Consider the following 12,721-nt stretch of genomic DNA (forward strand, 5'->3'; position numbering starts at 1 on the left):
TGCAGGCCCTTAGAAGTGTAAGCCAGCGCTATCGCCTCGACTATCCATCTGGATAGGCTCTGTTTTGACGTGGCTGGTCCCTTAGAACGCCCGCCAAACAAAACAGAGAGCTGCTTAGTCTGTCTGAAAGCAGACAAGCGGGACACATAAGTTCTCAAGCGCCCTGACAGGGCATAGAAGACTCGTATCCTCCTCCTCATCAAGAACCAGAAGGGCGGACAGGGAAATCACCTGGGCCCTGAGCGGTGTGTTGAGGGATTTGGGCAAGTACCCGTGCCTCTGTTTGAGTATGACTTTCGAGTCATTAGGCCCGAATTCTATACATGTCGTGCTCACCGAGAGCGCTTGTAAATCCCCAATGCGCTTCACCGAAGCGAGAGCCATAAGAAACACTGTTTTGAAAAACAAATGTTTCATGTCCGACAAATGGATTGGCTCGAATGGGGCACCTTTCATGGCTTCCAAAACCGTAGAAAGGTCCCACACGGGGACTGAAGGAGGTCTGGGAGGGTTCAGCCTCCTAGCTCCTTTGAGGAGTCGTACGACCAGATCGTTTCTCCCCAGTGACTGGCCAGATGCCGGTTTAGTAAACGCTGCTATGGGCGCCACATTAACTTTGAGCGTGGATGGGGTTCTGCCGTTATCCATTAGCTCTTGAAGGAAGGAAAGAACTTCCGTAACCCCACAGTCTAGGGGTGAAAAGCCCTGAGCTTGACACCGGCCAGAGAACACAGACAATTTTTAGGAATAGTGCCGTCTAGTAGACGGGGCTCTAGCCTTTGTGATCGTGTTTGACACTCCCTCCGAGATTGGGGGGGGGGGGGGGGGAGCATAAAGAGGGCAGCGGGGCCAGACGTGGCCAGCGCATCCCTGCTTTTACAGAAAAACTTCGGACAGTGAGCGTTTTCCTGGGACGCGAACAGGTCCACCTACACTCTGCCGAATGTCTCCCACAGCAGTCTGATCGTCAGCGGGTGCAGCAACCATTCTCCTGCTGGAACATTGTTTCTGGACAGTCTGTCTGGTCCCAGATTCAGGTGACCAGGCACATGTGCTGCTTTCAACGAAAGCAGGTTGTGCTGAGCCCAGACCAGGAGGCGTTCCGTCAGCCTGTAAAGGTTTCGGGACCTGACGCCACCCTGGTTATTTATATAGGCCACCACTGACATGTTGTCTGATTGGACCAGGACGTGGTGACCTTTTATTTGGGGACAAAAACGCCTCCGCACGTTGTCGACTGCCATAATTTTCAGACAGTTTATGTATAGAAGCTTTTCCCGTTCTGACCAATGGCCAAAGAATGGTCTGCCCTCGAGCAGCGCTCTCCATCCCGAGTTGGAGGCATCCGTGGACACCACCTTCACACTCGAGGAAGTCCCCAGACTCACGCCTGACTGATACCAGTCGGTTCCAGAGCTGAGACACATTTCAGATTGACCTTGAGGCGAAACAGACCGGATGCCCATGCCCGAGGTGGAACTCGTGCTTTCAGCCATGACTGCAGTGGGCGCATGCGAAGAAGACCCAGCTGGAGTACCGAAGATGCTGAGGCCATAAGGCCCAGCATTTTCTGAAACCTTTTGAGCAGGACTATAGTGCCGGAGCGGAAGGATTTCGCGGCGTGCTGAACGTTCAGCCCGCGCTCCGGTGACAGGCGCACTGTCATAGACAGCGAGTCCATTACTGTGCCCAGAAAAGAAATTTTCTGACTGGAAGACAGCAAACTTTTCGCCCAATTGACTGTTAGACCCAGGTTCTCGAGATGCTCGAGGAATATTGTCCTGTGTTCTATGAGCTCTGAGCATGATCGAGCTAAAGTCAGCCAATCGTCCAAGTAGTTCAAAACTTGCATGCCCCGAAGTCTCAGGGGTGCGAGCGCCGCGTCCATGCACATCGTAAATGTACGGGGTGCCAGGGACAGGCCGAACGGCAGGACTGTGTATTGATATGCCTGGCCCTCGAAGGGGAATCTCAAGAAACGCCTGTGACGTGACGCTATTTGTATTTGGAAATAAGCGATTTTCAGTATTTTAAAAAAAAAAATTACACTCATAACACGATCGGCCATGGCCAGGATACCAGAAATTACATTCTTCATGTGATTTATCTTGGTTGCCGTAAAACGGCTTTTGTGTGCAGGCAAACGGGCTGTGGTACCGGCTTGTTTACTGCAGAATACACTGGAACAGTCGCATTTTCTGGAACTGAACGAGCGAACATTTACGGTGTGAGTCTGGCCGCGGCGAGACTTAAATACCGTTGCTTACCTAGGAGGGCTAGGAAGACTTTGAGGCCTTGTGCTTTATCTCAGTCTTCGGCCTGGGCCCACGCGGAGGGGGGCGGCGTCCGGCAGAGCGAGAGGGCTGCGCGGGCGTCTTCCACTCAAGGCCGAGGCTCTCCGCAGCCTGTGAGAGCAGATGTATCAGCTCGGATTCGAAGCTGGCCCGTTTCCATGACGACTCGCGGGCAGAGGGAGGAGGTCCACAGAGCTCGCCCAATCCTCACTGTCCGACGCCAGGATAGAGCAGCTGTCCTCCTCCACAGAAGCAGCTATCTCGTCGTCATCAATGGCGGAAGTGGGGACGGACGGCGTCCGCTGTCCGTCGGTGAGCGACTCAAGTGAAGCTGGCGGGCGAACCGGCAAGCTTTCACAGGCTGGAGAAGGCTCGGGGGCCCGTTGAGTACGGCGCTTTATATGGCGCGGCACTATAGCGGTTGGAAGTGCAGACTCGGAGAAAAAATGCCAGGCAAGTCCTCAGAGTCGCCATGGCAATAGCTCGCAATGATGGCAGCCACCGTCAGCCAGCGCGAGAGCTGCATGATCCTCACCCAGGCAGGAAACGCAGATGACATGGCGGTCCCCGTCGCTGAGTGCGGCTCGGCACGAGCCACAGGAATGAGGCATCTTTAAAAAGACGCTTGCTCTTTAAGATAAGAGAGAGAGTGAGTCATGACAGCGAACACACACTCTCAGCAGAGGCAAAAGGATATAGACGCCGGAAAGCGTAGCAGGTACGGCAACTGAAGGCGGCGAGGTGAAGGCCAGCGGCTTCAGATTTGAAGGCTCGTCCCGCAGAAGGCTTATTCTCAACGGCGCGGCTTCTCAATCTGGATCCAGCGATGCGTGAGCTTCGCTGAAGAGATAAAAATCAGTTTGATTCAGCCTGTCGAGCTATATTTATAGGTCAAGGCCACGCCTATTTCGGCGGGACGTGACGTAGTGGTGTGAAGCGCCCCCATTGGATATGGCGTCACGCAGGGCCTCTCTCGATAGACTGCTGCTGTTGCCGCAGGTCAGCCAATAGGCACGCAAGCCACCTTGCCTATGTCTGCATGCTAGCGCAACGCGTTTTACATTAATTCAAAATGAATGGATAATTTTTGGCTTCAATATCTCGTGGAAAAGAGGTTTTCCCCATAGCGTAAGATATTACGCAGTACGAGAGAAACTCAGTGGGCTCAGACTGGGCTCAGATTGGTTAGCTGGCCCAGTGTTAGCTGGCCTTTTGTGTATTATAAACAATGGCGTCAATAAAACCAATCGGACCCGGGAAAACGTTAGTGAAGATGATTGAGCAGAACCTGTTCAAGAACGGCTGTGAAACGATGTTTCAGAAAGGTTTGTTTTTTGTTGTTCTCTCATTACTTTTTAGATACGCTGTTATATAATTGTACTAATTATTATAGAATTACAAAAAAATAAGCTACATAAACAAGATTTTCATATAATCGTTCTAACAAATTACACTACAGTCCTCAAAGGGACTTTTTTGAGTAAAGACTGGGGATCTATAGTGATCGTTTCTGACTGTATGCCACCGTAACTTTTGTATTTTTAGAACGATTGTAGACAAATATCTGTTGACAGAACTATTAACCCAAAACGAACACTAAACATCGGCTGCCAAATCAAACACAGAACCATGTTTAGCATGCCTGTAGATAAACAAGCATGTAGATAAACATATCTAATCAAAGAATAATTTACACTAATTCCAAGTTCGCTGTTGAGATTAAAAAAAAGTTTGTAACGTTAGGTGTTTGTCGGATAACGTTAAGTATGAATGAGCATTTAACAAACCAGCAGAGCCAAATAGCGTTGTCATTTGTTTACTTCCTTGCTACAACGTACAATTAACAATACGAACTATTACAGGAAAACACATCGACGAAAAATAAATCATACTTACAGGTTGTGGCCCGTAAACAAAAGCTGGAACCAGCCAAAAGTTGGAACTGCTCCATCTTTCAGGACAAGCCGATGTGCGAATCCTGCAATGAACTCGCGAAGATTGTGGAAGCTTTCCTCCGTGTGCAGCACAGAGAGCGAGATTTGGGTCATAATTATGAGGGACCGAGTTAAAAATTAATTTTAACCATTGATCCCTAACTCCCTCGTCCCTAGGAAGGCTGAACAAAGTGGACCTGCACCTGTGTTTTACTACCCCTTTAACATTGTAATCCTTTTATTTTCAATATTTGGCATGTTTGTGTGCTGCTGCGCGTCCCCGTGTGTGTTATAAGCAGAGTGCAAATATGCAACGAATGCGAGCTCCTGGTGGCCGGGCCTCCCCCCATGGGGTCCAGCCGGGCTCAGCCCGAAGAAGCGACGTGGGGCCACCTTCCTTTGGGCTCACCACCTGCACATAAGCCTATAATTTTGTTTTTAAAAATATAATTATGTATTTAAAAGTTGCAGAATGGATTAATTTGGAGACTTCGAAATCGGCAGAGATAGGCAGGCAATGCAAAACAAAATCTTACTAGTTATTGCTTAGCATCAACAGCTTAGATTTTTTTTCCCCTCCAGTCTCGACATGGTCTCGGTCTCGACTTGGTCTGTCTTGGTCTTGTCTTGGTCTCGATACCCTCTGGTCTTGGTAGTGTCTTGGTCTCGGTTTAGGTGGTCTTTACTACAAGTCTACCTCACAAATGTCCTCTCCGTGTGTTTGGCCTTTCAGTGGTATTAATTCGACCATTTCTTCTTGCGGCCCATCAGAGTTAACATACCTGCATAACAGCGCTGCCTGTTCAATATCGATCACATCACACGACTCATCACAGGCAATTGAGTATGCTGGAGCTGAATTAATGTCCTTGGTTTGCTGATTGGTGATGTTGCCTGCCATTTTAATGGCCCTTTCCTTCACTGTCTTTGCGGAGAGAGGCATGTCTTTATTTTCTGTGTTATCTCGGTTTTGTTTTTGAATTCTGAAAATAGGTGCTCTGATTAGGGCTGGGCGATATATCGAATATACTCGATATATTGCGGCTTGTAGCCTGTGCGATGTAGAAAATTACTATATCCTGAAACTCGCGGACATTTTTTTCCTTTGTTTTTTCCCCCTCTTGTCCTGTCCAGCATCAAAGCGTAAGCATAATGATTACCTTCAGGGTTTTTCCTGCATAGACAATTATGAGGCGGCCGCCTCCGTCAAATTTCGTTCCGCCTCTCGACAAAACTCGGACAGACAGTCACGTGCTCATATACACTTTTTCCACCGTGACAGTTCTGTCGCGATTTACCCGCTTGTGTCCATTCTCTAACCGTGTAGTTTGCCGATAGTGCTGCACGGATCATAATCCGCGGGTCGAGCGGGCCGAGTAATAAAAACATTCCATTCAATCGAGGGTGGATGACAGCTCAATGAGTGTAATAAAGACACGGAACTCCCATCATGTTACCTAATGTACGGACGGTAACTTGCGCTGTTGAGTCTCGCACAGTTATTTATAACATTAATTATAGTTAAGATTCAATTGCCCATTATTAAACCGCCTCATTCTGAATCAATCAGCCGTTTGAACGAATCGTTTACATTAATGACTCAATGACTCGCTCATTAAGACGGCCGCCTGCCGCCTCCTACTGGCGGTTTAGTTTCAAAGTATAATTCTTTTCAACATTGCTTATTTGTATATTCAAAAAATATTCAAAACAATCTCATAATCTCATTTAATACAGTTATAATTTTTCAATGTAAAATATTTAATTTGATTGGTAACAGCCTTATTATTTTAATTGAATGTATTGATAAAATGTAAGAATTTGAAATGAAATTTAGAGCATACATTAAAGAAAATTAGGGGGAAAATGCCCTTTATAAAGGTACAAAAAATTGTTCTGATAAGAGTGTTTTCAAAAATGAAACATTGACAATAAGTTTAAAGGGAGTAAAGCCTCTGTTTAGGCTATAAAGAAAATGTAATTTTGCCAAAAGAAGAACTTTTAATTTAAATAAATGTTAATTGTGTGATATGTTACCATTTCATGCTTAATTGAATAATTTTAATGTGATGATCAGATGCAGATATCTGGCATCACGCCGACCTGACAGAAACGTGTGTCGCAGTCTATGACGTAAATTCTTCGTTGACAGAAATGTTGAAATTAAATATTTATTATACACATTTTTACATCCTTGAAAAACTTGAATGTATGTTTGTCATGTTTTTCCTCCTACAGAAATTATATTAAAACAAAAAATATTTTTTCCATTTTAATATTTTTGAAAAAGCTCCAGGGAGCGACTAGGGCGGCACTTAAGAGCCGCATGCGGCTCTAGAGCCACCGGTTGCCGACCTCTGAGTTAAGTTAAAAAAACTGCATAGTGCCGCTTTAACAAAAAACGACATGATCTGTAAGTCGACAACATATGTTTTTACATGACTTCAACTCATCAAAATAAGTTACTTTATTTTTTACGTTATACAACATGCAACTTATTTAAGTTTAATGTAATTTAAGTTAAAATTACTTGTTAATTGTACTTAAATTTAAGGCTGATTTTTTTTTTACAGTGTAGTTTGGTACTGTTTTTTTAAAAGCTTTACATTTATACTGTTTATTCATTCTTATTATGTATGTGTATGTTATTTGAGTGTGAACCATATTTGTGAAATAAATTTATTTTGCTCTCAAAACCAAATTTATTGTGTGTGTGTGTGTGTGTGTGTGTGTGTGTGTGTGTGTGTGTGTGTGTGTGTGTGTGTGTGTGTGTGTGTGTGTACGCACATACCGACTCAGTTGCAGCTTAATGACCATGGTAAAATGTCCCAGTTGAGAACCACTGATCAAAACTAACTTTAGCTGGACAATAACTTTATTCTAAAGCTATTGTAAAGCCAAAACAATCTCTGTTACTTTAATTTCCTATTATCACTTTAAAGCGGCTTTAAAACAATCTATAGGCTATTGTTAAAAACGCTATATGTATATATATATATATATGTGTATACATATATATATGAAGGTGACCTTACTGTCCTAATTTAGTGTCAATAATTATTTGTATTTTTCTCACCGGATAACTGCTTTGCAAAGTCTGCTTGAATAAGACATATATCATGTAATTTACTTAACCAATGTTAACTATATTATTTCCTGATTGTTCAAGAGCCATTTGCTGTAGTTAGAAAATAATAAAAGCTTTAAAATGTTAAGCATAGCCTACTGAAGAAGTTGATTGTTTTCTTGATTTTAAGATGGCATAAAATATCATTAAACTGCCGTAGTAAGTTGCAAGTGTGTGCATTTTTAGTGTTGAGTTTTTTTTTGTAACTGTTCTGATTCTGAAACAATTAACTATATTCTTTAAATGTTTTTTTTGTTGTTGTTATTTTGCAAAATAATATTTTGCTTAATGTATATCATCTTTATGTTGTTGTGCCGACAGAAGGAAAAAATATATTTTTGTTTATGAATAATATTTTTTTTATTTTGATTTTATTGAAATAAAATTTCAAACATACAATCATCACAGTACGTAAACAAATATTATACAACAAAAAATAAATAAATACAAGAATAAAATTAATACAAAAAAATAAAAAAATAAATTAAATAGACAGGCTTACAATCTTATTTATAAAAATAAAAAGATTTTTCTATTTTCAACTGAAAAATTTTGAATATATTTCAGTAATTGACATAGCTTTCTTATTTTTAACCCATTTAAGAGACTCAAAATATATATCAGTTTCAATTTGGAAAAGTTTAAAACATGGCCTTGACTTGGAAAATTTAGCTTTATGAATATGGAACTTGCCCAATAAAATAAAAAGATTTACAATATTACATAAAGTTCTATCTCTACAATCAAAATATGTAATAATCTGTTTCCCTTCAAGCGTTATTGTATTCTTTGTTTTAAATGTCACATAATTTTCAACATTTTTCCAAAATGTAATGCAAAATGAACAACCATAAAAAAGATGAGTTAACGATTCTTGTTCTGTCTTACAAAAACTACAAAGATTATCAACAGGTTTAAATTTTGAAATAAACAAATTTGTGGGATATATATTGTGTAATATTTTCAAATGTAATTCCCTAACTTTGTTTGTGATACAAAATCTAAAAGGAACAATTAATGCCAATTAATCTCAGAAAAGTGCGAATTCCAGAAAAATTTCCCACGAGGTGTTATTTTCTTTAAATTTAGAAAGCATTTTCTGATATGCTTATTTGTACAATTGCTACTCATAACATCCATACCGTTTATATAAAGAGTCAAATTAATACCAGGAACTTCGTTTTGTTTATTATAACTTTTCATTAATTCTAATATACCATTAGGTATAGACTTGAAAACTAAGTTATATTCTTTGAAAGTTATTGGAAATGCCTTTTCCCTGAGAAAAGATTCATAGTTAAGTAATTGGTTATTACCATCAAAAAGGTCTTTTAAAAAAATGATATCTCTATCGATCCATTTCTGCAAATAGAGTGACTTGTTCCCTCTAGTGATGCATTCATTATTCCAAACGATGGACTTATGTGGAGAGAAGTTGTGAGAATGACACAGCTTCCAGGCCAAAAGTGCTTGTTGATAAAAATGGGATAGTTTTAGCGGCAATCTTGTAATATTATAGTCACATTTTAATAAAAATTTTAGGCCTCCTACACTATTAAAAATGTTGTTGGGGATAAAGTACCATAAGGACTCAGGTGCTCTTAAACATTCCTTCAACCATTTCACCTTAAAGGTATAATTTAAGTCACAAAAGTCCAAAAGTTCAAATCCACCTTCATCCTTAGAACCAGAGAGCACCGCTTTTTTTAAATGATGGTGTCTGTTTTTCCACACAAAATTTGTAAATATGGTATTTATATCTTTACATATTGAATCATGAACATTAAGAGAGAGAGCAGGATAGACAAATCTTGAAATTCCTTCTGCTTTAGTCAAAAGAATCCTTCCTAAAATTGAAATATCTCTTTGAAGCCATAAATTTAGAATTGTTTTAGTTTTCTTCAATTTAGGTGAAAAATTTAGTTGTTGACGTTCCCTGTGATCCTTACAGATATGAATACCTAAATATTTTACACATTTCTTAACAGGTAAGTTAAACATTTTTTCCTCATCAGTCTGGTACAGGCATAAGATTTCACATTTAGATTTGTTAAGCTTTAAACCTGAAGCAGCCGAGAATTGGTCAATGAGAGTTATAGCATTATCAATCTGATGTTTGTCACTCAAAAAGAGAGCTGTATCATCCGCTAGTTGAGTTACTCTGATTTCCTTACCAAAAATAGACAATCCTTTAATAATAGGACTATGTTTAATATGTAATGACAATAATTCAACCACCAGCAGGAACAAAAACGGAGAAATAGGGCAGCCCTGGCGAACTGATCTCAGTACAGGAAATCTTTTGGTGGTGTTTGGATATAATATTACAGAACTATCAATATTTTTATAAAGCATTTTAACTATAGATATAAATTTTTGTCCAAAATCAAAAATCTGAAGTGCATTAAATAAAAAATAATGTTCTACCGTATCAAATGCTTTATAAAAATCAAGAAATACTATCAGTGCATCAGTATTGATGTTATCAGAATAATCCATTAGGTCGAGAACAAGTCTTATATTGGAGCTAATGTGACGGTTAGACATAAAACCTGTTTGTGTTTCACTTATTATCTCATGAAGACCTCTTTTTAACCGTTTAGCAAAAATTAACGATAAAATTTTGTAGTCAATATTTAAGAGTGTAATAGGTCTCCAATTTTCTATCACTAAATGATCTTTATCAGGTTTAGGGAGAAGACATATTAAACCATGCTTCATACTCGTAGACATTTCCTCTTTTAGGATACATTCTTTAAATAAATCAAATAGAGGATTTTCAATAATTTCCCAAAAATGCAAATAAAATTCGACTGAAAGCCCATCATTGCCTGGCGATTTACCTTTTTTCATTGAGCTGACAGCCTCTGAGATTTCCACTTTAGTAATGGGACGTTCGCAATCCAACTTGAATTGTTCAGATATAGTTGGTGTAAATACTTTAACTAATTCGACAAATTTATCACAATCATCAAATTGAATATTAGACTTATATATATTGCTATAAAATGTACCCACATATCTTGAAATGTCTAAAGAGTTAGAGGTGATGTTATCATCAATTTTAAGAGTAGTTAAATTATTTCTCTTGCGATTTCGTTTCTCTAGAGCAAAGAAATAACTTGAATTTTTTCCCCTTGCTCCAGCCATTTTGCTCGCGACCTTACAAATGCCCCTTTAGCCATTTCAATATACATATTATCTATTTCCTCTTTTAATTTTTTCATTATAGTGTCTTCTTCCTCTGAAAGATTATTTTTAGTCATCAAATTATTTAAATTATCCATAATACTTATTTCTTTTGCTATATTGTTTTTTTTTAATTGCTTTACTTCGTTTAATTGCTATTTCTCTAATTTTAAACTTGAAAAATTCCCATTTTTGTATGGGTTTCATTTCGTCATTATCAAATATGCTTTTTGCTGTTTTTTTTGACTAAATCACAAAACTCCTCATCTTTTAATAAATTATTATTTAATTTCCAATAACCACGTATATTACCATTTTGTTGTTTTGTTCCTGCTAAATGGATTGAAATTAATTTATGATCAGAAAATGGGGCATAGCTATGCGATGATTCTGCCACAAATTGCAGACAAGAGGGAGATATAAGCCATAGATCAATTCTAGACTGAGAGGATCTACTAACATTGCTTCAGGTAAATTCGTTAATATCAGGGTTTAGAAAACGCCAAACATCTATAATTGCTAGTTGTTCACAAATGTATGCAGTACTTTTGAATCTCAAATGTGGAGTTAATCTTACCGGTACTCTATCTACAAGATCATCAGGAGCATCATTATAATCACCTCCAATAATCAAGTGTGCATCCTTGTATTGGTTTTTAAAGGCTTCAAGTTTCAAACTAAGTTGTAAAAACATTATTTTTGCTTGAGCTGTATTGTTATAGTTATATAAATTGCAAACTATAAAGAAGGAATTGTCTAATTTGAAAACCAAGATGATCCATCTACCCTCATTTGAGGTCACTGATTCAATGATATCTCCTTTAAATTTATTAAGTAGAATGGCGACACCTGCTGATTGTTGAGAGGCATGACAGAAATAACATACATCACCCCACTGTGCTTTCCAAAACTTCACATCATCGTCCACCGAATGAGTCTCTTGTAAAAAAATTAAATCAGCATTTTTTCGTCTACTGAATAAAAAGATTGATTTCCTCTTACTGCCATCGCGAATACCTCTGACATTCAAAGATATTATTTTTAAGGAACTAAAACGGAAGTCTGTCATATTACAAAAAAAGAAAAATAAAGAACTGGATGATTGTTAAAGTTATAGGAACTAGTTAAGAAAAAAAGAACCTGAGATAGGAAATATAAAAGATTAGCTTACCGCCTAGTAGAAAACTCTGAACATGAGTATCTCAAACTCCTAAACATTCTTATTTAACAATTGGAGTGAACATATTGCTCTTTTAACTGTCTACCAGAAGAACAAATTAACCTGATCACGTGACGTCGTTAACTTGAAAATTGTACCTCACACATTAAGGGAAGATTAACAAGTTATACGGTGTGTCTCACACCGTTAATGATGACAGCAGGCCCCTGCCATTTCGTTTTCTTTCCGTCAGCGCGCGCTTGCTTCACAAGAGGCCACAGTTTATTTCTGCTTTGTCTCTCCTGTTGGGTTAAATCTTCAGTCATCCGCAGGCTCTTTTTCTTCATGACATCAGCGTTGAGGGAAGCTCTCCATAGTTTGAATCTGAAGGTGCGCATGGTGAACTGAATGATGATTGGACGTGTGCTTTTATCCTCTCTCGGGCGTCCGACCCTGTGCACAGTGTCCACCATGAATCCAAGCTTGCTCTTTTCCTCCGGAATGATTTCCGCAATAATCTCCAACACCTCCTTCCTCACATCCTCGTTGCTGCTTTCTGGAAAATTCAGAAGACGAAGATTCCATCTCCTACTGTACCGCTCTGACTCTTCTTGTTTCTCCCTCAGGATAGTCATCTGGTCACTCGTCTTTTTTACTGCGTCCTCAGTACCTTTCCACTGAATTTCCAGCCCTTTCACATTTTCTTGCACTTTAGCAATCTCAGCTGTATTTTCCATGATCATTAAAAAACGGTCGTTTAAAGCATTAACTGCTTTTAGGATGTCAGCATTTGAAACCGTTTCCTCTTCTTTGGTACAGACTTTCTTAGGATTTGGGCTTTTTGTGGGAGTATCAGGAAGAGGTGTACATAAACCGGAGAACGAACTTTCAGCCTCTATATCCATTATCAAGCCTTCCTTTCTCACCTTCTTGGCATCTCTCTTTGACATCGTAGCACTCTTGTCCTGGCTAGTTAGCAAAAATGTTCGTTTACAGCACACTGCGCACGTGTCCTGGT

The 12,721-nt window shown here is 39.5% G+C and overlaps 1 protein-coding gene across 1 annotated transcript in view; it reads left to right on the forward strand.

The window, feature by feature from the left end:
- Positions 1–12,721, forward strand: part of LOC143715491 (uncharacterized) — a 659,702-nt gene that overhangs the window by 490,705 nt on the left and 156,276 nt on the right. The window lies entirely within an intron of this gene.

This window comes from Siphateles boraxobius, unplaced genomic scaffold (genome assembly GCF_051911475.1).
Source record: "Siphateles boraxobius isolate OS27281-9 unplaced genomic scaffold, OSU_SipBor_1 6, whole genome shotgun sequence".
In the NCBI taxonomy this organism is placed as follows: domain Eukaryota; kingdom Metazoa; phylum Chordata; class Actinopteri; order Cypriniformes; family Leuciscidae; genus Siphateles; species Siphateles boraxobius.